The sequence below is a fragment of the Dendrobates tinctorius genome, unplaced genomic scaffold (assembly GCF_039654945.1).
Source record: "Dendrobates tinctorius isolate UK_male_01 unplaced genomic scaffold, ASM3965494v1 ptg000060l, whole genome shotgun sequence".
Taxonomy (NCBI): domain Eukaryota; kingdom Metazoa; phylum Chordata; class Amphibia; order Anura; family Dendrobatidae; genus Dendrobates; species Dendrobates tinctorius.
The window spans coordinates 74569309-74595754 of NW_027361728.1; the positions used below are offsets into that span (position 1 = coordinate 74569309).

General features: G+C 47.5%; 2 protein-coding genes across 3 annotated transcripts in view; one reads left to right on the forward strand and one right to left on the reverse strand.

Annotated features, from left to right (window-relative positions):
• MED12L (mediator complex subunit 12L) overlaps positions 1–26446 on the reverse strand; it is a 1194146-nt gene that overhangs the window by 679498 nt on the left and 488202 nt on the right.
• GPR87 (G protein-coupled receptor 87) overlaps positions 1–26446 on the forward strand; it is a 40077-nt gene that overhangs the window by 628 nt on the left and 13003 nt on the right. The window lies entirely within an intron of this gene.

Below are 26446 nucleotides of genomic sequence, written 5' to 3' on the forward strand. Positions count from 1 at the left end.
TGGCACAGTGTGTCCTACTTTATATCTAATCTTAGCACCCCAATAATGTCCCATGCTGCTATGCAATATCTGATACAAGATCTATACATGCTGTAAGATATTTTACTCTTTAGTAACATTTTTATGCTTCTGTTCTGTCCACCTATTGGGCTATCCACACTGACATGTACAATGGCATAGTCTTTGAACCCTATTGCTGCACCATAACACTAACATGTAGACCTCCAACACGCTGCAGAGCAATGAGCAGGAGATGAAAAGCAGCACTTGGAGCCCCAAACATCTGTACCCTGTAGCTCTAAGCATGCTCCATGTAGTGCAATATTAGAGGCATTCTCCCATAGAAGTAATGATCATTAATGCAGAATTTTAAAAACAGGGTTTTTTTCTTTTGAATTTGAAGCCACTTGCCTCTAGAAAATCAGATATATTCTATGCTACAGAAGGGCTCCAAAGACACTTATGCTGGCCCTAATACAACTCGGACGTCATGTGCAACACAGCAAAAGTACCAGTCCCATATTCTGAATGTACCCATATATTAGCGACTCGTAGCAATCAAAATAGCAAGGAGAAAAAGAGTCAATGTATGCCATTTAAAATGCAATACAAAATTTTATTATCATCAACGTTACAAGAAATTGTGGAGCATAAAGAGAGGTACAATGGATACATATAGGTCTCTGCAGTAAGGACCTGTGATTGTAAGTATATATTTTTTATAAAGTTACCATATGGTTGTCAAATAGCAATATGTTGTTCCTAAGGTTAAATAATCTATATTAATCTACCCCGAAGAAGTGACAAATGCGAAACGTACATTGGGGAATGGGACCAACACCAAAGCAGGATTCTCAGTATGGGTAAATACCATTAATAATACTCACCATTCATGTTTACATACAGAGCAACATGCTCAAATAGGGACTGTGACTGATATACCTTACGCACTTGCACCCATTTGTGCCTGCTAGCACGATAGATTATTTACCCTTAGGGACAACATAGTGCTGTATGACAACCATATGGTAACTTTATAAATAATCTATACTTACATCACAGGTCCTTTTATATAAGAGTTGGGCATATAACATTTTGTCCTGCCTTGCCATTGGCCCCCTCGTTTTATCTTTGGATCATTACTACAGAGACCTATATGTATCCATTGTACCTCTCTTTATGTTCCACAAATTTTTGTAACGTCGATGATAAAATTTTGTATTGCATTTTAAATTACATAAATTGACTCTTTTTCTCCTCGCTATTTTTATGAACAAATTAGAAAAACCGTAACAAATAGTGTTGAGCGATACCATCCGATATCGTGAAATATCGGATTGGATTGGATCGGACCGATACCAAAAAAGTATCGGGTATCGCCGATTCCGATACCGGAAACCTATGCAAGTCAATGGGACAGAAATATCGGAATGAAAAAAAACCCTTTCTTTCCTTGTATGTTAATTCTACATGAAGAAAAACAACTAAGAATAATGTAGAATGTATTGGGGGAGATGGAGGAGACATTAACCCCTTCATGACCAAGCCTATTTTGACCTTAATGACCAGGCCATTTTTTGCAATTCTGACCAGTGTCCCTTTATGAGGTAATAACTCAGGAACGCTTCAACGGATCCTAGCGATTCTGAGATTGTTTTTTCCTGACATATTGGGCTTCATGTTAGTGGTAAATTTAGGTTGATAATTTTTGCGTTTATTTGTGAAAAAAACAGAAATTTGGCGAAAATTTAGAAAATTTCGCAATTTTCAAATTTTGAATTTTTTTTCTGTTAAACCAGAGAGTTATGTGACACAAAATAGTTACTAAATAACATTTCCCACATGTCTACTTTACATCAGCACAATTTTGGAAACAAGGTATTTTTTTTGTTAGGAAGTTATAAGGGTTAAAAGTTGACCAGCGATTTCTCATTTTTACAATAAAATTTACAAAGCCATTTTTTTTAGGGACCACCTCACATTTGAAGTCACTTTGAGGGGTCTATATGGCAGAAAATACCCAAAAGTGACACCATTCTAAAAACTGCACCCCTCAAGCTACTCAAAACTACATTCAAGAAGATTATTAACCCTTCAGGTGTTTCACAGGAACTAAAGCAACGTGGAAAGAAAAAATGGACATTTTAATTTTTCCAACAAAACTTTTCTTTTAGCATCATTTTTTTCATTTTCACATGGGCAACAGGATAAAATGGATCCTAAAAATTGTTGGGAAATTTCTCCTGAGTACACGGATACCTCATATGTGGTCATAAACCACTGTTTGGGCGCACGGCAGGGCTCAGAAGGGAAGGAGCACCATTTGACTTTTTGAATGGAAAATATGCTGGAATATTTAGCGGTTGCCATGTCAGGTTTGGAGAGCCCCTGTGTGCATAAACATTGGAGCTCCTCCACAAGTGACCCCATTTTGGAAACTAGACCCCCCAAGGAACTTATCTAGATGCATAGTGATCACTTTGAACCCCCAGGTACTTCACAAATTGATCTGTAAAAAAAAAGTACTTTTTTTTCACAAAAATTTACTTTTAGCCTCAGTTTTTTCATTTTCACATGGGCAACAGGATAAAATGGATCCTAAAATTTGTTAAAAAATTTCTCCTGAGTACACCGATACCTCATATGTGGTCATAAACCACTGTTTGAGCGCACGGCAGGGTCCAGAAGGGAAGGAGCACAATTTGACTTTTTGAATGGAAAATTAGCTCGAATCGTTATCGGACACCATGTCGCGTTTGGAGAGCCCCTGTGTACCTAAACATTGGAGCTCCCCCACAAGTGACCCCATTTTGGAAACTAGACCCCCTAAGGAACTTATCTAGATGTGTAGTGAGCACTTTGAACCCCCAAGTGCTTCACAAAAGTTTATAACAGAGCAGTGAAAATAAAAAATATTTTTTTTCCTCAAAAATAATAATAATCTTTATTTTATAATAATCTTTATTTTTATATAGCGCTAACATATTCCGCAGCGCTTTACAGTTTGCACACATTTTCATCACTGTCCCCCGATGGGGGCTCACAATCTAAATTCCCTATCAGTATGTCTTTGAAGTGTGGGAGGAAACCGGAGTACCCGGAGGAAACCCACGCAAACACGGGGAGAACATACAAACTCCTTGCAGATGTTGTCCTTGGTGGGATTCGAACCCAGGACCCCAGCGCTGCAAAAATGATTTTTAGCACACTATTTTTAATTTTCACAAGGCTAACAGGGGAAATTAGACCACAAAAGTTGTTGTCCAGTTTGTCCTGAGTATGCTGGTACCCCATATGTGGGGGGGGACCACTGTTTGGGCACACGGCAGGGCTCAGAAAGGAAGGAGCGCCATTTGACTTTTTGAAATGCAAATTACTTCTAATCGTTAGCGGACACCATATCGTGTTTGGAGAGCCCCTGTGTGCCTAAACATTGGAGCTCCCCCACAAATGACCCCATTTTGGAAACTAGACCCCCTAAGGAACTTATCTAGATGCATGGTGAGTACTTTGAACCCCCAAGTGCTTCACAAAAGTTTATAACGCAGAGCCATGAAAATAAAAAATATTTTTTTTTCCTCAAAAAATTATTTTTTAGTGCGCAATTTTTTATTTTCACAAGGGTACGAGGATAAATTAGACCCCAAAAGTTGTTGTCCAGTTTGTCCTGAGTACACTGGTACCCCATATGTGGGTGGGGACCACTGTTTGGGTACACGTCGGGGCTCGGAAGGGAAGTAGTGACATTATGAATTGCTGACTTTGATGGAATGGTCTGCGGGCATCATGTAACATTTGCAGAGCCCCTGATGTACCTAAACTGTGGAACATCCCCACAAGTGACCCCATTTTGGAAACTAGACCCCCCAAGGAACTTATCTAGATGTGTGGTGAGCACCTTGAACCCCCAAGCGCGTCACAGAAGTTTATAACGCAGAGCCGTGAAAATAAAAAATATTTTTTTTTCCTCATAAAAAAAATTTTCAGCCAGCAATTTTTTATTTTCACAGGGGTAGCAGGATATATTGGACCCCAAAAGTTGTTGTACAGTTTGTCCTGAGTACGCTGGTGCCCCATATATGGGGGGAACCATTGTTTGGGCACACATAAGGGTTCGGACTGGAAGTAGTGACGTTTTGAAATGCAGACTTTGATGGAATGGTCTGCGGTCGTCGTTAAGTTTGCAGAGCCCCTGATGTGCCTAAACAATAGAAACCCCCCACAAGTGACCCCATTTTGGAAAATAGACCTCCCAAGGAACCTATCTAGATGTCTGGTGAGCACTTTGAACCCCCTAGTGCTTCACAGACGTTTATAACGCAGAGATGTGAAAATAAAAATAAAAAAATTTCCACAAAAATATTTTTTTACCCACAATTTTTTATTTTTCCAAGGGTACCAGGGGAAATTAGACCCCCAAAGTTGTTGTGCAATTTTTCCTGAGTACACTGATACCCCATATGTTGGGGTAAACCACTGTTTGGGCACACGTCGGGGCTTGGAAGGGAGGGAGCACCGTTTAACTTTTTGAACCCTAATTCTAACCCTAATTCCAACCCTAACCCTAACCCTCTTTCCAACCCTAACCCTCTTTCCAACCCTAACCCTAACCCTCTTTCCAACCCTAACCCTCTTCCCAACCCTAACCCTCTTTCCAACCCTAACCCTCTTTCCAACCCTAAACCTCTTTCCAACCCTAACCCTCTTTCCAACCCTAACCCGCTTTCCAACCCTAACCCTAACCCTCTTTCCAACCCTAACCCTAATGGAAAAATAAAAATAATTTCTTTATTTTATCAGTTGATCCTGCCTATGGGGGTGATAAATGGGGGGTTTATTTACATTTCATTCTATTTTGATCACTGTGAAAGTGATCAAAATGAATGAATGGAAATTGGAGCCGGCGGGCGCACTGCGCATGCGCCCGCCATTTTCCAATATGGCGGCGCCCATGGTCCGGGACCGCGGGACACCGGGAGCCATAATGGCACTCGGTGAGTACCGGGAGGTGGGAGGGGGCAATCGGAAGCCGGGGGGAGCGGAGGGAAGGCGGGGGGAGATGATGACAGCAGCGGCACATCGCCGCTGTCATTCAGTGGCGGGGGGCAGATCGCCCCCGATAACGGGTGGGGGGGTCACGTCGGACATTGCTGAATTGTAATATTTCATCAATTTTCATTGATGAAATATTACTATCGCTCTGATTGGCTGTTTCACTTTTAACAGCCAATCAGAGCGATCGTAGTCACATGGGGGCAAAGCCACGCCCCCTATGCTGAAGAACAAAGCCCCCTGTATCTGCGGGTCAGGTGACCTTTCAGTGACCTAGGTCACCCGACCCGCAGGGGGGCTTTAAAGTCATGACTAGAGTTGAGCGACTTTTGTTTTTTTAGGGTCGCGTTTCGTTTCGTGAAACCCGACTTTTCCAAAAGTCGGGTCGAGCAAGATCGTCTGATTATAGGGAAAAGTCGGGGTCGTCCCGAAACACGAAACCCAATGTAAGTCAATGGGGAATAAAACTCGGCAGTGAGAGGAGGACAGGAAACACACCTACAGTGCCCATTTGAATGCCAAAAGCATCAATTCTTCTTACTTAAGCTTGTCAACCTTAATTAACTTCATAATACAAGTTACGCACTGAAAAATGGGGGTTATTTGGCTAAAGTTGTGGGGGGGAGGGCTGGCTGCAGGTTTTCATGTGCCCTGGGTGAAAGAGCACCCCTTTAACACATACCACAACTCATCATGCTCCAATACGGCAGAGAAATAGCGGTATAGTACAATGAAAAATACCTCACTTTTTACATCTCATGACGAGGCCCATCTATTTCTCCATACAGAATCATTGGTCCCATATAATGTTTGAAACAGTATATGATGAGCTCCACATAATGCTACAGTATATGTTGGTCCCCATGGATGAAGCTCCACTGTCTTATGGGCCCAAATAATGCTCCAAACATAATGGGCCCCATTTCTAATGCTCTAGTGTATAATGGGCCCTGTAAATGCTGCTCCAGTGTCTGATGTCCACCTTTGGAATGTTCCAGTGTATGGTGGGCCCCATCTATCATTCTCCAGAGTATAGTGCTCCCCAAAAATTGCTGTCCCAACATTGAAAACAATCAAATAAGTCTCCTCGCTAAGGAATCCCTATACTTGTCTGGATTCCTCTTCGTCCCCATCTTCCATCTCACTGCACAGTATTTCAACTTTGCAAGTGCTGTGATCCTGAGCAAGCAGGGGGGGGCCCACTCGTTGGCGACGGCACTGGCACAGGGCCCCTGATAGTACGGTGGTGTGTCTGATGGCGGGTGGGCCGAATCTGCACTTTCATCTGCAGCTTCCTCTTTGTCACCGTGTAAGATGGAACTGTATATGGGAAGGGTAACCTGAGTTTCATCAGGGTCAGATTCAGGTCGTGTAGCGTGCGAAGGGAATGTAGTGGTCTGGGTCAATGTACCAGCAGATTCATCGAGCAGGGGCTGGGCATCAGTGCACTTGTGTCGCCCCCAGGAGTACGGTCGCCACAGTGGCATTACCTTCTTCCTAGGAAGTGTGATGTCATGCTTGGGAGCAACGAAGGATCTCTCTAGCAGGTTAACTGATTGGGCGGCGTTATTCTCACGAGTCATGACCCTCCAAACAGCGTTCATGAAGGCAAAGTGTTTGTTTTACGTGGGCAGTATGGTTGCAAAGCTGAACCTTAAAGGAATGTCCAGAAGGGCACCACCAGGAGTGGAGCCTATGGTTAAATTCGACTCCACCTGGGAAACCTCAACCATGCCAGCTACAGAACAGATGCACACATTGCAAGCTTAATTCTGTTAACGAACGAGACTCCGTAATGCCCCGCGGTCCGAGTCCGGCTTACTAGAGGGACACGTGAGGCTCTGGCACATGAGATTGGCCAATAACTGGTGTGTCATGCACTTACATGTCCGTGGCTGCATGTGCGCTACACTGAAAAGGCCAGCGTTTGTCGCTTACAGGTGCAGATAACCCGCTGAACAACGTTAGTGATGGGGATCACTGATTACAATTATTACCCGCGAACAATGATTTCCCAGTAAGTGCAGGTCAACCGCAGTTCCGGAATTAGGCCTAACCACCATTCCTGAAAAAATGAAAAACTTACGTGTGCAAACCACAGGTGCTGTAGCTTGCTTAACAGCTCGCCAGCCGTTCTCACGCCCAGTATGGATTACACGTGATTGCACAAAGGTTAGAAAGGGTACCGTATCCCCGGATAACATGTATGGATAGCATACACATTCAAAATATATGTCTCAGGAGGCAGGCTCAGACGGTGTTAGGCCCAGTATGGATTGCACGTGATTGCACAAAGGTTAGAAAGGGTACCGTTTCCCCGGATAACATGTATGGATAGCGTACACATTCAAAATATATGTCTCAGGAGGCAGGCTCAGACGGTGTTAGGCCCAGTATGGATTGCACGTGATTGCACAAAGGTTAGAAAGGGTACCGTATCCCCGGATAACATGTATGGATAGCGTACACATTCAAAATATATGTCTCAGGAGGCAGGCTCAGACGGTGTTAGGCCCAGTATGGATTGCACGTGATTGCACAAAGGTTAGAAAGGGTACCGTATCCCCGGATAACATGTATGGATAGCGTACACATTCAAAATATATGTCTCAGGAGGCAGGCTCAGACGGTGTTAGGCCCAGTATGGATTGCACGTGATTGCACAAAGGTTAGAAAGGGTACCGTATCCCCGGATAACATGTATGGATAGCGTACACATTCAAAATATATGTCTCAGGAGGCAGGCTCAGACGGTGTTAGGCCCAGTATGGATTGCACGTGATTGCACAAAGGTTAGAAAGGGTACCGTATCCCCGGATAACATGTATGGATAGCGTACACATTCAAAATATATGTCTCAGGAGGCAGGCTCAGACGGTGTTAGGCCCAGTATGGATTGCACGTGATTGCACAAAGGTTAGAAAGGGTACCGTATCCCCGGATAACATGTATGGATAGCGTACACATTCAAAATATATGTCTCAGGAGGCAGGCTCAGACGGTGTTAGGCCCAGTATGGATTGCACGTGATTGCACAAAGGTTAGAAAGGGTACCGTATCCCCGGATAACATGTATGGATAGCGTACACATTCAAAATATATGTCTCAGGAGGCAGGCTCAGACGGTGTTAGGCCCAGTAGGAATTGCACGTGATTGCACAAAGGTTAGAAAGGGTACCGTATCCCTGGATAACATGTATGGATAGCGTACACATTCAAAATATATGTCTCAGGAGGCAGGCTCAGACGGTGTTAGGCCCAGTATGGATTGCACGTGATTGCACAAAGGTTAGAAAGGGTACCGTATCCCCGGATAACATGTATGGATAGCGTACACATTCAAAATATATGTCTCAGGAGGCAGGCTCAGACGGTGTTAGGCCCAGTATGGATTGCACGTGATTGCACAAAGGTTAGAAAGGGTACCGTATCCCCGGATAACATGTATGGATAGCGTACACATTCAAAATATATGTCTCAGGAGGCAGGCTCAGACGGTGTTAGGCCCAGTATGGATTGCACGTGATTGCACAAAGGTTAGAAAGGGTACCGTATCCCCGGATAACATGTATGGATAGCGTACACATTCAAAATATATGTCTCAGGAGGCAGGCTCAGACGGTGTTAGGCCCAGTATGGATTGCACGTGATTGCACAAAGGTTAGAAAGGGTACCGTTTCCCCGGATAACATGTATGGATAGCGTACACATTCAAAATATATGTCTCAGGAGGCAGGCTCAGACGGTGTTAGGCCCAGTATGGATTGCACGTGATTGCACAAAGGTTAGAAAGGGTACCGTTTCCCCGGATAACATGTATGGATAGTGTACACATTCAAAATATATGTCTCAGGAGGCAGGCTCAGACGGTGTCAGGCACAGTATGGATTTGACGGCCCAGACTACACAGCGGAGGAGCAGGGAGAGGTAAAGATTGCAAATGCTGGGGCCCTGCCCAAGCAAGGGGGGCCCACTCGTGGGCGTCGGTACTGGCACTGGGCCCCTCATAGTACGGCGGTGTGTCTGACGGCGGGTGTGCACCACCACCGTCAGAGACACTTGATTGCACTATGAAGGACCCTGTACCAGTGCCCGCGCCCAAGAGTCGGCCTACCCACCTGTCCAGGGCAACGGCACTCGCACGGTGTCGTGCGCTAGGTGGTGACCCCGGCCATGGGGGGGGAGGCAGCACAGTTAGGGAGTTTTAGAAAGTGGCATATGTTGATGTTGGACATTCAGCTGATGCAAAAGGTGAAATAGGTCAAGTCCCAGGAAGAGGTGGACCAAAGCAAGCCATTTTTCTGTCACCCTATGTGTCATCAGAGGAAGGTGGGACAAAATCCTTGGAAACCCATGCGTGGTTCATTTTAATGAAGGTTAGATCATCCACATTTTGGGTTGACAGACGGGTCCTTTTTTCTGTCAGGATTGATCCAGCTGCACTGAAGACTCTTTCCGATAGCACACTTGCAGCTGGGCAAGCGAGCTTCTGTAAGGCATATTGGGCCAATTCAGGCCAGGTGTCCAGTTTAGCGGCCCAATAGTCAAAGGGGAATGACCTGTGTGGGAGAACATCGATATGGGAGGAAAAGTAGTTTGTAACCATAGTTGACAACTGCTGTCTCCTGTCACTTTCCATCGATGCAGTATTACCAGTTGTGTGAGCGGTACTTGAAAAATCAGTCCACAACATTGTCATGAAACCCCTGTCTCCAATGCCACTTCTGCTGTGTGCACCACGAACACCTCTGCCAAGCTGCCCATGGCCCGTACGGCTCGTGTGAGAACCATCACCGCTGCTGTGTGCTGGGAATGCCTCAAGCAACCGATTTACCAGAGTTGCTTGTTTATTAGCCAATATTAGGTCAAGGTTCTCCTGTGGCATGATGTTTTGTAATTTGCCTTTATAGCGTGGATCCAGGATGCTGGCCAACCAGTAGTCTTCATCGTTCATCATTTTGGCAATGCGTGGGTCCCTTTTTAGGATCTGCAAGGCATAATCTGACATGTGGGCCAATGTTCCCGGTGTCAATGATGCACTGCGAGTGCTGGTTGGAGGAGCACTTTCTGGCAAATCCACATCCCTCCAGTCACGCCAAAACCCTGTACCAGACCTTGCCACGCCAACATTTTCACTTGCTCCACGAGATGCATCGTCCTCCCCTAAGTAATCATCCTCCTCCTCCTCCTCTTCTTCCTCAACCTCGTCCAGGAGAGGTCCCTGAGCAGACAATGGCTGAATGTCATCAAGGATTCCCTCCTCCTCTTCCTCCTCATCAACATTGGCTGCAGATGCCTGCTCCTTAAGGTGCGTCAAAGTTTGCATGAGCAGACGCATAAGTGGGATGCTCATGCTTAGGATGGCGTCGTCTGCGCTTACCAGCTGTGTGCATTCCTCAAAACACTGAAGGACTTTACAGAGGTCTTTCAGCTTCGACCACTGCACACCTGTCAACTCCATGTCTGCTCTCAAAGTGCCTGGCCGTGTATCCTCCCACAAATGCATTATGGCCTGCCTCTGCTCGCACAGCCGCTCCACCATGTACAGGGTGGAGTTCCACCTTGTTGCAATGTCGATAATGAGGCGGTGGTTGGGAAGGTGGAGCAATCGCTGCAGCTTCTGCATACGAACGGAGTGTACAGGCGACCGGCGGATGTGCGCGCACAGTCTTCGCACCTTCTGGAGCAGGGCTGTTAACTCCGGATAATTTTTGAGGAAGCACTGCACCACCAGGTTCAAGGTGTGAGCCAAGCAAGGTATATGGCTGAGTTTTGAAAGGGCTATGGCTGCCACAAAATTACGGCCGTTATCACTAACTACCTTGCCTGCCTCAAGATGTACACTGCCCAGCCATGACTCAGTTTGTCGCTTCAAGTACTCGGCCAGCACCTCGGCGGTGTGTCTGTTGCCCAAACACATCATCTGCAACACAGCCTGCTGACGCTTTCCACTAGCTGCTCGATAGGGCGACACATCGTGTGCAACAGTGGCAGCTGCAGATGGAGTGCTCGTACGACTGCGCTCTGTGGACGAGCTTTCGCTTCTGGAGGAGGAGGAGGAGGAGGGTCGAACGCCTACAGCCAACTGTTTCCTATACCGTGGGCTAGGCAGCACTGTCCCACCACCGCTGTCCCCTGTGGACCCTGCATCCACCACATTAACCCAGTGCGCAGTGATGGACACGTAACGGCCCTGGCCATGCCGACTGGACCATGCATCAGTTGTGAGGTGCACCTTTCCGCTCACTGACTGCTTGAGTGCATGGACAATGCGGTCTTTCACATGATGGTGGAGGGCTGGGATGGCTTTGCGAGAGAAGAAGTGGCGACTGGGTAGGTCATAGCGTGGTACTGCATAGGCCATGAGTTCGCGGAAAGCTGTGCTTTCCACCAACCGAAAGGGCATCATCTCAAACGAGATTAGTTTGGCAATGTGGGCGTTCAAACCCAGTGTACGCGGATGAGAGACTGAGTACTTTCTTGACCTACTCATAGTGTCTGGGAGGGTGAGCTGGACTTGAGAGCTGCATATGGTGGAAGTAGCGGTGGACAGGGCGGACTGAGAGAGGGTTGATGATGGTGAAGGAGTTGGTGTTCTTTCTGATGGCCTAGAATCAGTCTTTCGTTGATATAACAGTGGGATTCCCTGACTGCTGTGGCCTTGCAACGACACCTCAACATTTGCTGCTGTGCTAACCGGTGGGCTTACAGTGGGGGAAACAATGTAGCGTTGCTGACTACCTTCGTTGTGATCAGTTGCACATGTGGCACTTGAGGTTTGGTGTTGTGTCCACGCTTGCAAGTGCATGCTGGTTAAATGTCTAAGCATGCAACTGGTATTCAAATTTTTCAGATTTTTCCCTCGGCTAAAGGTCTTTGCGCACTTCTTACAGATAACCTTCCCCTGATCATGAGGATTTTGTTCAAAAAAGTGCCACGCTGCACTCTTCCTACTTTGGCAGACATTTTGCGGCCTAGCACGCTGTGATCTTTTGACCCTCTGGACAAGCTGTCCAGCAACTCTTTTGATGTTTGGAACCTGTCTTTGGAGTGCTCCGGGCCTGCCAGATAACAGCTGTTGCGATGTCGATGTCTGCTGTGGATGCTCCTCATCTGAGCTATTGGAAGCAGCACCCTCTTCCCCAATGGATGCCAATCTGGGTCAACAACTGGGTCATCCATCACCTCCTCTTCTATGTCATGTGCACCTTCCTCTGTGTCACCGTGTATGGTGGTATAGTGTGCGGGAAGGGGCACCTGAGTCTCATCAGGGTCAGAATCTGGCTCTGTACACTGCGAGGACAATGTAGTGCTCTGAGTGAATGTACCAGCAGAATCATCCATCAGCGGCTGTGCATCAGTGCACTCCATGTCAGATTCATCTTGGCTTGGGTAATTCACCATTTCACTTGATAATCCAGGCATGGTATGTGAAAACAGCTCCATGGAGTAATCAGTAGTATGGCCTGCGTCATCCTTCAATCTTGGTTGGGGTGAAGGACACAAGGAAAGGTGTGGTTCATGAACATGAGCCTCCAATGACGACTCAGTGCTTTTACTTTTTACAACTGAAGAAGAGGAGGCGATAGAGCTGGAGGCTGAGTCAGCAATGTAAAACAAAACTTTTTCCTGATGCTCTGGCTTTAAAAGCGGTTTGCCAACTCCTAGAAAACTAAGCGTTCGAGGCCTTATGTAGCCAGATGATGACGCAGGCTCAACACCTCCTGCATTCGGTCCTATTTTGCTCTTGCCACTACCATCAGATCCACCACCAACACCATCATTACCAGCTGCCAACCCCCGCCCAATTCCACGGCCTCTTCCACATTTCTTTTTTGGTAGAAATGTAGACAAAATCTAACAAACTATATAGTAATGTAAAACAAGGTACAAGGTGTCTATAGGACAGGGGAGATTTTGAATTTCTGCACACACTTGTGGACAGTGGACACTTTTGGATTGTGTGAGGCCCACTGATATCTGAGCGCTATGTGACAGGCTCAATGGCACAGCTGTGACAAAAGTGACTAGAGGATAAGGGAGATTTTGAATCTCTGCACACACTTTTGGACACTGGACACTTTTGGATTGTGTGAGGCCCAATGAATATCTGAGCGCTATGTGACAGGCTCGATGGCACAGCTGTGACAAAAGTGACTAGAGGATAAGGGAGATTTTGAATCTCTGCACACACTTTTGGACACTGGACACTTTTGGATTGTGTGAGGCCCAATGAATATCTGAGCGCTATGTGACAGGCTCGATGGCACAGCTGTGACAAAAGTGACTAGAGGATAAGGGAGATTTTGAATCTCTGCACACACTTTTGGACACTGGACACTTTTGGATTGTGTGAGGCCCAATGAATATCTGAGCGCTATGTGACAGGATCGATGGCACAGCTGTGACAAAAGTGACTAGAGGATAAGGGAGATTTTGAATCTCTGCACACACTTTTGGACACTGGACACTTTTGGATTGTGTGAGGCCCAATGAATATCTGAGCGCTATGTGACAGGCTCGATGGCACAGCTGTGACAAAAGTGACTAGAGGATAAGGGAGATTTTGAATCTCTGCACACACTTTTGGACACTGGACACTTTTGGATTGTGTGAGGCCCAATGAATATCTGAGCGCTATGTGACAGGCTCGATGGCACAGCTGTGACAAAAGTGACTAGAGGATAAGGGAGATTTTGAATCTCTGCACACACTTTTGGACACTTTTGGATTGTGTGAGGCCCAATGAATATCTGAGCGCTATGTGACAGATCGATGGCACAGCTGTGACAAAAGTGACTAGAGGATAAGGGAGATTTTGAATCTCTGCACACACTTTTGGACACTGGACACTTTTGGATTGTGTGAGGCCCAATGAATATCTGAGCGCTATGTGACAGGCTCGATGGCACAGCTGTGACAAAAGTGACTAGAGGATAAGGGAGATTTTGAATCTCTGCACACACTTTTGGACACTGGACACTTTTGGATTGTGTGAGGCCCAATGAATATCTGAGCGCTATGTGACAGGCTTGATGGCACAGCTGTGACAAAAGTGACTAGAGGATATAAGGGAGATTTTGAATCTCTGCACACACTTTTGGACACTGGACACTTTTGGATTGTGTGAGGCCCAATGAATATCTGAGCGCTATGTGACAGGCTCGATGGCACAGCTGTGACAAAAGTGACTAGAGGATAAGGGAGATTTTGAATCTCTGCACACACTTTTGGACACTGGACACTTTTGGATTGTGTGAGGCCCAATGAATATCTGAGCGCTATGTGACAGGCTCGATGGCACAGCTGTGACAAAAGTGACTAGAGGATAAGGGAGATTTTGAATCTCTGCACACACTTTTGGACACTGGACACTTTTGGATTGTGTGAGGCCCAATGAATATCTGAGCGCTATGTGACAGGCTCGATGGCACAGCTGTGACAAAAGTGACTAGAGGATAAGGGAGATTTTGAATCTCTGCACACACTTTTGGACACTGGACACTTTTGGATTGTGTGAGGCCCAATGAATATCTGAGCGCTATGTGACAGGCTCGATGGCACAGCTGTGACAAAAGTGACTAGAGGATAAGGGAGATTTTGAATCTCTGCACACACTTTTGGACACTGGACACTTTTGGATTGTGTGAGGCCCAATGAATATCTGAGCGCTATGTGACAGGCTCGATTGCACTGCTGTGACAAAAGTGACTAGAGGATAAGGGAGATTGGATTGCTTTTAAAAAAGCAGTTTGCAGAGCAGTGGGTAAACAGCAATGCCAGCCTGTCAGGAAGCCTTAAAAGGCAGCCCAACAACCAACACCACTGATACACCACAATATAGCCTCCCCTTGCACTGCACACACAGTGACTGGTGTGTTGTGCAGGCCAAATTGCTAGCAGCAGAAGCAGTTTTTTTTTCTTCTCAGCAGGACAAAAAAAAAATTGGGATTGCTTTTAAAAAAGCAGTTTGCGGAGCAGTGGGTAAACAGCAATGCAGGAATGTCAGGAAGCCTTAGAAGGCAGCCCAACAACCAACACCACTGATACACCACTATATAGCCTCCCCTTGCACTGCACACACAGTGACTGGTGTGTTGTGCAGGCCAAATCGCTAGCAGCAGAAGCAGTTTTTTTGTCTTCTTCCCTGCCTAACGCTCTCCCTACAGAATCAGCAGCAACCTCTCCCTATATTGAGATCGGCAGAAGTAAGATGGCGGTCGGCGTGCACGCCCTTTTATACCCCCTGTGACGCCCACCAAAGCAAGCCAATCACTTGCATGCCCTTCTGAAAGATGGTGGTGACCCCTGCCTATGTCATCACGTTGCCCACAGTGTCCGTGGATCCTGATTGGCTGAAAAAGAGCGCAAAACAAACTTTTGAAACGCGACTTTGGCGCGTAAGTCGCCGACCTTGTGGCCGACCTCATCCTAGGGTCGGGTTTCGTTTCATGAAACCCGACTTTGCCAAAAGTCGGGGACTTTTGAAATTTTTCGACCCGTTTCGCTCAACTCTAGTCATGACGCCACATAGGCATCACTGGTCAGATTTGTACCAGGTTTCATGACGCCTACGTGGCATCATTGGTCGTGAATGGTTTTAAAGGCATAGAGGTTTAGCCCAATCAAATGGAATAGAAGGAATTAATTTTTCTTTTTAAGACGTTCGCAGTTACAAAGATATTGACAATGTTAACCTTTTTTATATTTTGTGAGATATGTATGTTTCACTACTTCCATGCTCTTCACCTTCTTTTTTACTTCTCCCACACTTTCTCCTTCATGATCCTCAGCAGCAGCATCTTTTTCATCAACTTATTCTTCACCTTATTCATCTTCTTCTTCTTCACCTTCTTCCTACTATTCCTTTTTTTTTACATTCTTCATATTCTTCTTATTCAACTATTATTCTTCTTCATATTCTTCTTCTTCATCATATTCTTATTTGTGACAGGCATTCCTGTAGTTGTTATCTATAAAAATTTAAAGATTACAACTTCCGTTCTGCCTGTCACAAAAGATTTACAACAGGATTTGTCCGCGTTCAGTTCCAGGGGCACCACGAGGAGGAATGGACTCGCCCCCATACACTGCTTAGTCTTCTTCTGTTTATACTTTAGATAATATCTTTTGCTCTGATTTTTAGTTTTATACTTAATGTTCTGCTTTTTGTTCTGCAGCTTCTTGGTCTTCTGCTTCTTGGTCTTCTGTCTCTTGTTGTTCTGTATCTTGGTGGTTGTCTTCATGTTCTTTGTCCTCTTGGTCATCTTCTTCAGGGTCATCTTTTTGGTCTTCTTCGGGGTGGTCTTCAGGGTCGTCATCTTCAGGGTTGTTGTCAGGGAGATCCAGAGTGATAATAAACAAAAACCATTTCCAAAAGTTTGAACTTGGAAATGTAGCAGAAGGTACAAGAAGGCTGGGTAACAGCCGAGAACCAGCTGACGGTGCTGGAACCCGGATGGGTAGCCAAAGCTGCAAGAGCCAATGGAAATAGTGAGGACCAGCTGATGGTGCTGGAACCCGGAAGGGCAGCAGAAGGAACAAGAGCCAATGGCACTACCGAGGACCAGCTGACGGTGCTGGAACCCGGTTACTAAGCAGGAGGTACCTGTGCTAGAAAGCACTACCAAGGACAAACAGACATTGCTGGAACTCGGATACCGAGAATGAGGCACCTAGGTCAAAGGCTCTGCCTGGAACCAGCTGACAGTGCTGGAACCCGGATGGGTAGCAGAAGCTGCAAGAGCAAATGGAACTAGCGAGGACCAGCTGACGGTGCTGGAACCCAGAGGGGCAGCAGAAGGAACAAGAGCCAATGGCACTACCGAGGACAAGCTGACGGTGCTGGAACCCGGTTACTAAGCAGTAGGTACCTGTGCTAGAAAGCACTACCAAGGACCAGCAGACATTGCTGGAACTCGGATACCAAGAAGGAGGCACCTCAGCCAAAGGCACTGCCGAGAACCAGCTGACGGTACTAGAACCTGGATGGGTAGCAGAAGGTACCCATGAAAAACAAAGTTGCAAGGCCGCGAGCTGGCCGCAGTTACCGAAACCCACAGTCCTTACAGGGGGTGCTTGTCCTATTGGCACTATGGAAACAGCCTTTAGTACCAGAACCCGCAGCCCACATAGGAAGCACCTAAACTGCGGGCACCATAGACTTGGCTAACCCGACCGCAAAACGACAGGACAATGTTTTGGTGGCAAAGTGACGTTGACACTACCCGGAAACAGCAGGCGTGCTGGAACCAGGCTGGGCAGGAGGGAGTACCCGTGCCAAAAGACACTTCTGAGCAACAACTGGCGATGTTGGAGTCCAGGGCCAATCAGGGTGTAGGCTGAGGCCTAATTTCATCAAGTTTAATATCGGTTGTAGACTACTACTGATTTTAACCGTGCTCCAATTAGGCCTCTGGCTCCACTCTCTCTAGTATTTACCCTGGCCTCCAACACCGCCAGTTGCTGCTCAAAAGTGCGGTCTGCACAATCAACACTTGTTCCTGTGTTACTGGGGTTCAGTCACGTCAGTTGATCCCCTGATGTGTGTCCGGCAATGTCTCCTGCTCTCTCCATATTCCTACTAGTAGTGGGAATGTGGAGAGAGCAGGAGACATTGCCGGACACACATCAGGGGATCAACTGACGTGACTGAACCCCAGTAACACAGGAACAAGTGTTGATTGTGCAGACCGCACTTTTGAGCAGCAACTGGCGGTGTTAGAGGCCAGGGTAAATACTAGAGACAGTGGAGCCAGAGGCCTAATTGGAGCATGGTTAAAAATCAGTAGTAGTCAGAATGTGGAGGCAGCAGTAGACATTGCCGGACACACAGCAGGGGAGCAGCTGGCAATACTGAACCCCACTAACACAGGAGCTAGTCATTTTTTCTGTGCAGACGGCACTTCTGAGCAACAACTGGCTGTGTTGAAGCCCAGGATCAATCATGGTGTAGACTGAGGCCTACTTGGAGCAAGTGTAAAATCTGAGGTAGATTGAATGTAGAGGCAGCAGGAGACTTTGCCGTACACACAGCAGGGGAGCAGCTGGTGTTACTGAACCCCACTAACACAGGAGCTAGTGTTTTTTTCTGTGCGGACGGCACTTCCGAGCAAAAACTGGTGATGTTGGAGCCCAGGATAAATCATGGAGCAGGCTGAGGCCTACTTGGAGCAAGTTGAAAATCGGAGGTAGTTTGAATGTGGAGGCAGCAGGAGACTTTGCCGTACACACAGCAGGGGAGCAGCTGGCATTACTGAATCCCACTAACACAGGAGCTAGTGCTTTTTTTCTGTGCGGACGGCACTTCCGAGCAACAACTGGCGATGTTGGAGCCCAGGATCAATCATGGAGCAGGCTGAGGCCTACTTGGAGCAAGTTGAAAATCGGATGTAGTTTGAATGTGGAGGCAGCAAGAGACTTTGCTGTACACACAGCAGGGGAGCAGCTGGCGTTACTGAACCCCACTAATACAGGAGCTAGTGTTTTTTTCTGTGCGAACGGCACTTCCGAGCAACAACTGGCGATGTTGTAGCCCAGGATCAATCATGGAGCAGGCTGAGGCCTAATTGCAGCAAGTTTTATATGTGATGTAGTTCGAATGTGGAGGGAGCAGGAGACTTTGCTGTACACAGAGCAGGGGAGCAGCTGGCGTTACTGAACCCTACTAACACAGGAGCTAGTGTTGTTTTCTGTGCGGACAGCACTTCCGAGCAACAACTGGTGATGTTGGAGCCCAGGATCAATCATGGAGCAGACTGAGGCCTAATTGCAGCATGTTTTTATATGTGATGTAGTTTGAATGTGGAGGGAGCAGGAGACTTTGCCATACACACAGCAGGGGAGCAGCTGGCATTACTGAACCCCACTAACACAGGAGCTAGTGTTTTTTTCTGTGCGGACGGCACTTCCGAGCAACAACTGGCGATGTTGGAGCCCAGGATCAATCATGGAGCAGGCTGAGGCCAACTTGGAGCAAGTTGAAAATCGGATGTAGTTTGAATGTGGAGGCAGCAGGAGACTTTGCCGTACACACAGCAGGGGAGCAGCTGGCGTTATTGAATCCCACTAACACAGGAGCTAGAGTTTTTTTTGTGGGGAAGGCAGTTCCGAGCAACAACTGGTATTGGAGCCCAGGATCAATCATGGAGCAGGCTGAGGCCTAATTGCAGCAAGTTTTATATGTGATGTAGTTTGAATGTGGAGGGAGCAGGAGACTTTGCCGTACACACAGCAGTGGAGCAGCAGGCGTTACTGAACCCCACTAACACAAGAGCTAGTGTTTTTTTCTGTGCGGACTGCACTTCCGAGCAACAACTGGCGATGTTGGAGCCCAGGATCAATCATGGAGCAGACTGATGCCTAATTGCAGCATCTTTTTATATGTGATGTAGTTTGAATGTGGAGGGAGCAGGAGACTTTGCCGTACACACAGCAGGGGAGCAGCTGGCGTTACTGAACCCTACTAACACAGGAGCTAGTGTTGTTTTCTGTGCGGACGGCACTTCCGAGCAACAACTGGCGATGTTGGAGCCCAGGATCAATCATGGAGCAGGCTGAGGCATACTTGGAGCAAGTTGAAAGTCGGATGTAGTTTGAATGTGGAGGCAGCAGGAGACTTTGCCGTACACACAGCAGGGGAGCAGCTGGCGTTACTGAACCCCACTAACACTGGAGTATGTGTTTTTCTCTGTGCAGATGGCACTTCCGAGCAACAACTGACAATGTTGGAGCCCAGGATCAATCATGGAGCAGACTGAGGCCTAATTGCAGCATGTTTTTATATGTGATGTAGTTTGAATGTGGAGGCAGCAGGAGACTTTGCCGTACACACAGCAGGGGATAAGCTGGCGTAACTGAACCCCACTAACACAGGAGCTAGTGTTGTTTTCTGTGCGCACGGCACTTCCGAGCAACAACTGGCGATGTTGGAGCCCAGGATCAATCATGGAGCAGGCTGAGGCCTAATTGCAGCAAGTTTTATATGTGATGTAGTTTGAATGTGGAGGGAGCAGGAGACTTTGCCATACACACAGCAGGGGAGCAGCTGGCATTACTGAACCCCACTAACACAGGAGCTAGTGTTTTTTTCTGTGCGGACTGCACTTCCGAGCAACAACTGGCGATGTTGGAGCCCAGGATCAATCATGGAGCAGGATGAGGCCTAATTGGAGCAAGTTGAAAATCGGATGTAATTTGAATGTGGAGGCAGCAGGAGACTTTGCCGTACACACAGCAGGGAAGCAGCTGGCGTTACTGAACCCCAGTAACACTGGAGTATGTGTTTTTCTCTGTGCAGATGGCACTTCCGATCAACAACTGGTGATGTTGGAGCCCAGGATCAATCATGGAGCAGGCAGAGGCCTAATTGCAGCAAGTTTTATATGTGATGTAGTTTGAATGTGGAGGGAGCAGGAGACCTTGCCGTACACACAGCAGTGGAGCAGCTGGCGTTACTGAACCCCACTAACACAGGAGCTAGTGTTTTTTTCTGTGCGGACGGCACTTCCGAGCAAAAACTGGCGATGTTGGAGCCCAGGATCAATCATGGAGCAGGCTGAGGCCTAATTGCAGCAAGTTTTATATGTGATGTAGTTTGAATGTGGAGGGAGCAGGAGACTTTGCCGTACACACAGCAGGGGAGCAGCTGGCGTTACTTAACCCCACTAACACAGGAGCTAGTGTTTTTTTCTGTGCGGACGGCACTTCTGAGCAACAACTGGTGATGTTGGAGCCCAGGATCAATTTTGGAGCAGGCTGAGGCCTAATTGCAGCAAGTTTTATATGTGATGTAGTTTGAATGTGGAGGGAGCAGGAGACTTTGCCATACACACAGCAGGGGAGCAGCTAGCATTACTGAACCCCACTAACACTGGAGCATGTGTTTTTCTCTGTGCAGACGGCACTTCTGAGCAACAACTGGCAATGTTGGAGTCCAGGGTCAATCAGGGTGTAGGCTGAGGCCTAATTTCATCAAGTTTAATATCTGTTGTAGACTACTACTGATTTTAAACGTGCTCCAATTAGGACTCTGGCTCCACTCTGTCTCTAGTATTTCCCCTGGCCTCCAACACCGCCAGTTGGTGCTCTGAAGTGCCGTCTGCACAATCAACACTTGTTCCTGTGTTACTGGGGTTCAGTAACGTCAGCTGATCCCCTGATGTGTGTCCGGCAATGTCTCCTGCTCTGTCCACATTCCCACAAGTAGGAATGTGGACAGAGCAGGAGACATTGCCGGACACACATCAGGGGATCAGCTGACGTTACTGAACCCCAATAACACAGGAACAAGTGTTGATTGTGCAGACGGCACTTCTGAGCAGCAACTGGCGGTGTTGGAGGCCAGGGGAAATGCTAGAGACAGAGTGGAGCCAGAGGCCTAATTGGAGCAAGTTTGAAATCAGTAGTAGTGTAAATGTGGAGGCAGCAGTAGACATTGCCGGACACACAGCAGGGGAGCAGCTAGCGTTACTGAACCCCACTAACACTGGAGCATGTGTTTTTCTCTGTGCAGACGGCACTGCTGAGCAACAACTGGCGGTGTTGGAGCCCAGGGATTACAGTTCAGGTGGTAGAAACATGAACACAACAGGGGACCTGGATACTGTTGCCAACCAATTATTTATTCTGGAAGAGGACTGGCAGATTCTGGCGAGATCCAGGCCTTGTTCATTTTCAGAAAAGTAAGCCGGCTAACGTTTTCGGAGGATAGTCGCGTGCGACGGTCTGTTAGTACACCACCTGCGGCACTAAAGACGCGTTCCGATAATACACTAGCAGCAGGGCAAGCCAGCACCTCCAATGCATACTGGCTAAGCTCTGGCCATGTATCCAGCTTAGAGACCCAAAACTTGAAGGGGGCAGAGCCGTCTGGAAGTACACTGACAGGGCAAGACATGTAGTCTGTCACCATCTGATGGAAACGTTGCCTCCTGCTGACTGGAGCCGTCTGTGATGGAGTAGACATTTGTGGCGGGCACACAAAACTTTGCCACATTTGGGCCATACTGGTCTTGCGTTGTGCTGAGGCGCTGCCTCTGCTCCCTCTTTGTGCAGAGCTTCCTCCACTGCCTCGACGCACAGAGCTGCTTTGTAAAGCACTAGCAGCACTGCTTTCGGGTGGAATGGAGAACATGATGGAATGCACCAGTGTCTCTTGGTACTCCTGCATTTTATGCTCCCGGCTCAACGGTGGTATGAGGCTTTGTAAGTTGTCCCAGTAGCGAGGATCTAGGAGGGTGTACACCCAATAATCAGCCGTGTTGAGAATGTGGGCGATGCGGCGGTCGTTTCTCAGGCACTGCAGCATGAAATCAACCATGTGCTGCAGACTCCCAACTGCCCAAGAAATGCTGTCCCCTTCTTGAGGCGTCATCTCTGCCTGCTCTGCATCACCCCACCCTCGCTGTACATACTGACTAGAGCATTGTGTACCTCCCTCCTCTGGAGAGATGTCTTCGTCTTCCATTGACTCCTCTTTATCCTCCTCACAAAGTGTCCCATGCCTAGGCCTTTGTGAGGAACCACATAGCGCAGACTGTCCAGATGCAGATGGCATTTGTGACTCCTCATCCTCCACCTCTTCCAAAACCTCCTCCCTTAGTGCTTGCAGTGTTTTTTGAAGCAGGCAGATAAGGGGGACAGTCATGCTGACTAGTGCATCATCTGCACTCGCCATCCGCGTGGAATCATCGAAGGCACGCAAAACGAGGCAGATGTCCTTCATAGAGGCCCACTCAGTGGTGCTGAAGTGTGACCGGCGCACAGTGCGACTTGTTTGCGCCTGATGCAGCTGGTACTCCATTACTGCTGCCTGCTGCTCACACAACCGCTCCAACATATATAACGTTGAATTCCACCTGGTGGGTAGGTCACATATGATGCGATGTTCCGGAATGTGTAATCGGCGCTGCAGAGCTGCAATGCGCGATCTTGCCATGCTGGAACACCACAAGTGAGCGCACTCTATGCAGACCTTGTGCCGCAGTGCATCAAGATCCAGATAGTCCCTCAGAATGCTCTGCACGACCAACTTGAGCACATGTGCCAGACATGGGATGTGAGTGAGGTTGTCTAGGCCCAGAGCTGCCACCAGATTTCGGCCATTGTCACTCACTACCAAGCCTGGCTGGAGATTCGCTGGCACAAACCACACGTCGCTCTCCTGCTTGATGGCATTCCAGAGCTCCTGCGCTGTGTGGCTTCGATTCCCCAAAGAAATTAATTTCAGTACGGCCTGTTGATGTTTGGCCACGGCTGTGCTCATATCGGTTGTAACAGGCTCCTGCAGCGCTGATTCTGAGGAACTGGAGTATGAGGAGGAGTCAATGTGTACAGACTGGATTCCTGCAATCCTTGGAGTTGGCAGAACACATACAGCGCCACTCTCAAGATCTGTACCCGGCTCCACAACATTGACCCAATGGGCAGTGAGGGAAAGGTATCATCCCTGTCCATGGTTACTGGTCCACGCATCGGTGGTCAGGTGGACCTTGCTACCGATGGTGTTTAGTAGCGCATGTTTAATTTTTCCCTCCACATGCTTTTGCAGGGCAGGGACGGCTTGCCTGCTGAAATAAAAGCGGCTGGGCACGGTGTATTGTGGGACTGCCAATGCCATGAAGTTCCAGAAGGTGTCTGTCTCCACCAGCTTGAATGAGAGCATTTCAAGGGCCAGTAGTTTGGCAATGCCAGCATTCAGAGCCTGTGCTCGGGGATGGTTTGCCGAGTATGGCCGCCTTTTCTCCCATGTCTGTGCTACCGATGGCTGTAGAGTGGCCTGGGAGTGTGAGGATGAACGGGAACGTGGTGCTGTGGGTGGAATGTCACAGGGTCTCTGGACAACAGTGCCAGAGGTTCTTCCATGGTGATCCTGTGAGGAAGCTGAACCATCTGTGTGTGAGCTGGAGGAAGAGGCTACAACAAGAGCTGAAGAGGTGGTAGGTGGTGCTGTAGGTTGGCCTACGTCTTCAGTGTGTCTTTGTAACTCCACTACATGCTTGGTCCGCACATGATTCCACATATTTGTGGTATTGAGGTTGCTGACACTTTTCCCTCTTTTGACTTTCTGGTGACACAGCTTGCATTTGACAAAGCAAATGTCATCTGCAACTGTGTCAAAAAAGGACCACGCACTGCAAGTCTTGGGAGCGCCCGTTTTTGCTTTTGGAAGAGGAATGCTCCTAACGGGTGCCGAAGTGGAGGCTACAAGCAACCAAGTCTGCCCCCTCCCTCTCCCTCCTGTTTTGGCCGTTCGGGGAATCTCTTCCTCAGAGCTGCTCCCATCACCTTCCTGTTCCTCATGCCATGATGGGTCAAGGGCCTCATCATCTACACTCCCCTCTTCAAACACCTGCTTCTCCTGGGTAGTCTCGCCAGCACCATACGCACCAGAAAGTGGCACCTGAGTCTCATCATTAGATGCGTACTGAGGTGTGCTGACCATAGGCACTGGCCCATCCGCCTCTTCAGATTCAGAGGGACAAAGCAGTTGCACATCACTGCATACTCCCTCTTTTTCACATTCTTGAATGCTGCTTGACTTGCCCCCTCTTTCCAAGTCAACAGATTCAGAGAACAGAAGTAGAGACTGAGATGGCTCCTGTACAGGGCTCTCTGACTGCCTGGGCAATTTGGCAGGTGGTGAAGAGACAGATGGTTGCTCTTCAGTGCTCTGGCCCTGAGAGGATGTGGAAGTCATTGAAGTCGATGCGTTAGCTGCCATCCATCCGACAACGGCTTCAGTTTGTTCGTCCCACAGCAGTCGGGTACGGCGAGGTCCTACAAAGCTCCGCATAGAGGACTGTTGCCTGGTAAAACTGGGGGATGCTGACTCACTGGTGCCCGCAGCAGGCACAGAATCCCCACGTCCTCTCCCTGCTGAATCCCCACGTCCTCTCCCTGCTGCAACTCCACGCCCACGACCACGTGCCTTACTCCCTGCCTTCTTCATCTTGGTAGACTGATAAAGATAGGCAGAAAAGTACAAAGGGAGGGGCTTAGTGTGCTTATTCCTGAACAGCTGCTAACAGGTATAAGAAACACTAATTTTATAAAGTGTGTGGACTACACTTTAATATACCGTAAGCTAATGTGGCCTACACAACTGTCAAGTGGAGTGTTTGGTGAACTTTATTTTGGCTTTTTTTTTTCAAAAAACAAAAAGGATGTGACCAAAGATGTGAAAGCGATAGTATCACATACTTTTTGGAGCTATTACAATGCAGGAAGGTAACCTACAATGCAATAGATGAGGCTCCAAAAATAGGGTAATACTAATCTGGCTGCGGCTGCAGGGCACAAGCCAGAAAAAAGGCTTCTCTATCTACTCCTATATAGTGTTTGCAACCAACCAATGTATATGGATACGGATGGATGCACACTAACAGGAGAATTAATGAAAAATGAGCTGCAATAAAAGAAAAATATGTGAGACAGTGACGCACGCTGAGCGGCCTACAACCAGACGTGGCTGCAGGACACACTACAGCGTGAGCTGCACTCACACACAGAGACCTCTTAGACAGCCGTGAACAGTGCAGAGAACTGGGCACTAGCACTGAAAGGCTGCAGAAAGGCTCCGCTGTCTACTCCTATAGTGTTTGCAACCAATGTATATGGATACAGATGGATGCACACTAATAGGAGAATTAATGAAAAATTAGCAGCAATAAAAGAAAAATATGTATGAGGCAGTGACGCACGCTGAGCGGCCTACAACCAGACGTGGCTGCAGGACACACTACACAGTGTGAGCTGCACTCACACAGACCTTGCAGACAGCTGTGAACAGCGCTGCAAGGCAAAAGAAAGCTACAGTGATTTATAATGTAGCCTGGGTAAAGCACAATATTATCTGGAAAATCGCTATTTCTAACTGTCCCTCAGAGTCTTGAACAGCAGCCTGTCCCTAACTGAATTCACACCAGAGTGAACCCGAAATGGCGGCGGCTTTTATAGTGCATCATGACATCATTTCAGCAGCCAATCACAGCCATGCCATTAGTTAACATGCCTACATGCCTAACAGGATGTGCCCACACTTCTGAGGATTGTCATTGGCTGAATAAAATCAAACTGGCTCATAGCATTATGGGAACTTCCGATTCCGGTATTCGATATGCAAAAAGTATCAGAACTCAGTATCGGAATTCTGATACCGCGAATATCGGCCGATACCCGATACTTGCGGTATCGGAATGCTCAACACTAGTAATAAATCATCATGATTATCAGTGATCCATGTCTACAGCCCATAACTCTGATATGAGACATCGGCTGCATTCACTGTAAAATGATAATAATTTAAGTCAAAATAATTTGTAGACATTTCTTCAGCTTCAAAAAAAATCAAATAATTTTTTTACAGATGGCAAAAAGTGCCCTATTTGTACAG